Source organism: Carya illinoinensis, chromosome 15 (genome assembly GCF_018687715.1).
Source record: "Carya illinoinensis cultivar Pawnee chromosome 15, C.illinoinensisPawnee_v1, whole genome shotgun sequence".
Taxonomy (NCBI): domain Eukaryota; kingdom Viridiplantae; phylum Streptophyta; class Magnoliopsida; order Fagales; family Juglandaceae; genus Carya; species Carya illinoinensis.
The window spans coordinates 32,348,598-32,352,549 of record NC_056766.1 but is presented as its reverse complement, the minus strand read 5'-3'; positions in this window follow the sequence as shown (position 1 = coordinate 32,352,549).

Below are 3,952 nucleotides of genomic sequence, written 5' to 3'. Positions count from 1 at the left end.
GCCAATGTTTGAACTTAAATTAGCCCACACAAAATACGATTGTTAGAAATCAACATACAACTAATAAAGTTCGAGATAAAATATAAGTAAAAGAAAGTGTCGGATAATTTTGTAAATCCAAAGCAAGCCCAATATGCGTGGTCAGCGTAGTGACCACACCCAGTGCAATTTCAGCTCTGGAGTCACGGTCTGGAAGACATTGATCATATTAGAATCCAAAACAGCTTTTGCTGCGGGAAGCTGGACGTCCAAAGGTAGGGGAGGGGTGATATCATACAAAAACTGCATACACTGTGCGACACTGTTATAACCTGCATCAGACCCAGTATTTGAACTCTCGCCTCTACTGTGCTTTGAACTGCATAGGTCAAACATCTTTGCATCCAACTCTGCCCGTGCTTTAGAACTAGCGGCAATTGTTTTCAAGGCATCAGCCAGATCTGGTGAGATTGATGGCTCGGCTATGTCCCTACGTCGTCATCAAGGAGTCATTCACTACGACGCCCCTTCTTGCATTTCGAGAGTGATCTCGATGGCATCTAGATCAATAGTCGAGTCTAATCTAGTGCCAGTGCCAAACACAGGACCTCGGGCCCTTAATTCATCCTCCAGATGCTGCTCCTCTTCCCTGGAGGGGGGTTTTTGCGTTGAGGCAAAATGCAACACCCCTGTTGCGACCGCTTGACCAAAAATCATGCAGAGGACGTCGTAGTTGCCACAACTGTTGTTCTTGAACTTTTTCCACTCAGATCGGACCTAAGAAATGGTAAGAGTTAAATGCATTTAATGGGCAATAAATTGATTACATAAAGCAATAAATTAAAAATACATCAATTAGAACACAAGAATAGGAAGGTTACCCGGATCGCATTTGCCCAATGTTCGTCTAAACCAATTACAGTTTTTGTGATGGGGTTCCAACCCATGCCCGTTTGACCCATTAAATCTGTAAACTGGTGTTGTATCTTTTTTAGACGGGCGATTTTTCCTTTCACTTGTGATGAATCAACCCGCCTAATACGCAGGTTATTAAGGAGCTCAGATAGTCCGACACAGTCACAGTTTGTTATTTTGGACCCCACCAATTTACCTTCCAATGTTTCTTGGAACAACATGTCAATCAGCTTGTTCTCAAACCCACCAGCCCACAGGTCATGATCACGTTGAACCTCTACATCAGCCATGGTATGCTACTAATGGGCAATAATGACAGCACAAAGAATAGACAATGCAAATAATAAACAATGCACTTAAAGCCATATTATTATGTCAAGCTATGCATCTTAGACATGGTACATGCAATGTGTAGAAATATAGGACTTCACTAATTAAATACATGTCATATGTTATTTTTGTTTATGAGTCAAATGCATTTAATATATCATAGAAGGATTGCAGGCCCACTAAAAATGTAAGATAAATTTATAATATATTGATACTGAAATATTTAATACCTTGTACGAGGAGCTGTTGGATGAGCATAGAAAGTATGGCTGCAGATTTTAATACAAGCCAATATTAGGAAAGTAATTTGGTAGGGCTGCAGCTTTTAATACATATATGGGGATCCCAATCCCCAAATCACAAACATAAATATTGCCTAAAACGTATATGTTCTACACCAACTTCAGAAACTTAGCAAGTTGAGAAACAATAGAATCCATGATTCTAATTACACATACTAAATTTACCCCAGTGTCAGATGGATGTTAATGTAGAATCTTGCATTTTTCAATAAACAACGACAATGAATTGTGTATTGTGTGTCGGCGACTTCAAGCATTTACTGTAAGGAATAAAATAGATTCTCTATAGAAAAATATTAATCTACGTCAATTCTCCATATTATGAAAAAGTCACTTTATATGCATACAAAAGTTACTCTGATAGAGAGAGAACTACAGATGAATTTAAAGGAAAAAAGGGAAAAAAAGACTACCTCCAATGACAAAGAAAGTATGTCCAATCTAAGATGTAGGAAAAAGAATCAATATCCAAGTTCATAACAAATTAGATTTGAAAAATAACTCGAATTATTCGTTAAGAACTAAAACAATCTCAAAGCAATCACAAAATCCTCAAAAAACCAAGCACGCTTCTCACACAAAGCTTGGAATTCCATCATAACATGTAATATGCATTCTTGATTTGTCATCACGAGAATTGCAATAAATCAATTAGATTTTCAAACCTCAACCATTAAAAAAAAAAACAAAACAAAACAAAGAAGGGTGACAAAAATGCAAATTCCACTTTTAGACGCCAAAGTAAAACCAAAGAGAAAGTCCCACCTTACTAAATTCAAACAAAAATTTATATAACCATATTATGAAAACATCAATAAAAATAGAAACCAGGGCTCTAAATCAATCCAAAGCAAAAAAAAAAAAAAAAAAACACAAGAACCCACTTCCACAAAGACCCAAAATGACACAGAAAAATCAATGGCTGCCCAAAAATACTCAAAAAACAAAACTTCAATGAACAACCCGAAAACCCATACAGAAGCCAACACTAGCATGAGATAATAATCACAAATAAACTAGTATATAAAGTAATTATGCACACCTGAGACATCAATCACAAACTTTTTAATAATAGATTATATATTGAGGTGTGGCATCCATTGCATAGAAGATCCAGATTTAGCGCCAGAACAAGACAAGAACATATGGAAATTAAATAATGTGCATCCTCAAACCCAATTTAAGTATCACCACCACTACAAATTAAATAACTATATGCGTATATGAAAAGCCGATCATCAAAAAATTCTCTCTATGCTAATTTTACAACCTACCTTACACAAAATTCACCCGTTGAGTGCTCTCTAATCAAATGCACCAATGCCAAAGCACAAATTATTCCAATTAAGAAAAATGCACTCCACACGTTTGACAAAATTGTTATGAAACATTGAAAGGGAAACATACTCAAGTTTGAGTTGAGATCGATGCTTACCCAGTAAGATCGCATCCTCGGAGCCGTGATTGATAATCTCTTGATTGTAAGAGTTCGGTGCCTATGCTTGACTGTGGAGGAGCTTTGCTTCTGTAGAAAGATTGTGGTGGAGCATCAACATTTCGGCATGATGGACTTATATACGAAACACAACAGCAAACAAGAACCAAATGTTTTTCAAGTCTACCCCTACAGAGATGATGCTCAAAGAAATGAGAGATTGGAAATAAAGGAGGGTAGATGGAAATAAAGTAGAGTGCAGATGGCAGGGGATCAGTTTGACCGAAGAAAATAAAAACTCATGTGCACGTACTGATCATTTACCACGCCGATTGAAAAATCTAGAGGGCTGCAGCAGTTCAGATGAAGATGGTAGATTAGCTGTCTTTAGGAACTGTTGGAGCACGAGGGTTGCCGATTTTAATTGGGGTTGACAGTGGGTTGTTTTCCGTTGACACAGTAGGTTGCTATTAGCCCTTTTCTCCTGTTGAAGCTGCCGACTTAGATGATTTGATCGGAGACCAAGCAAGTTGAAATCTGTATCCAAAATCTTTTATTTTGGTTTTGAAGATGCTTACCTAATCCTTTGCCGCATGAAGGTGCTGGCAATATTGTGGAATTTTTTAGGAAAGTGTTGTGTTGGTTATAGACAGATTGGGGAAGAAGAAGACAAGAAAGAGAGAGGGAGAGGCGGAAGAGATGGAGTTAACGGTAAAAAAATTACAAAAAGTAAATAAAGTTTTCAGGAGTCTCTGCCTCCATGTCAGTAGAGTTATATCTACTAAAAAGTAAACTTGGATGAGTTTTACATGGAATGAGCTTAGTTTTGTGTTTGGATACTTGAATGGGTTAAAAAGAAAACTGTACTCAGAGCAGTTGGGCTTGGTTATGGAACCAAATGAAGCCTTAATCCATCTCCTAAATTCTCGTCTTCTCTACTCTAGTTTCGACAATCAGAGCTTTAATTTGGTTACAGATAATTTCACAAAAA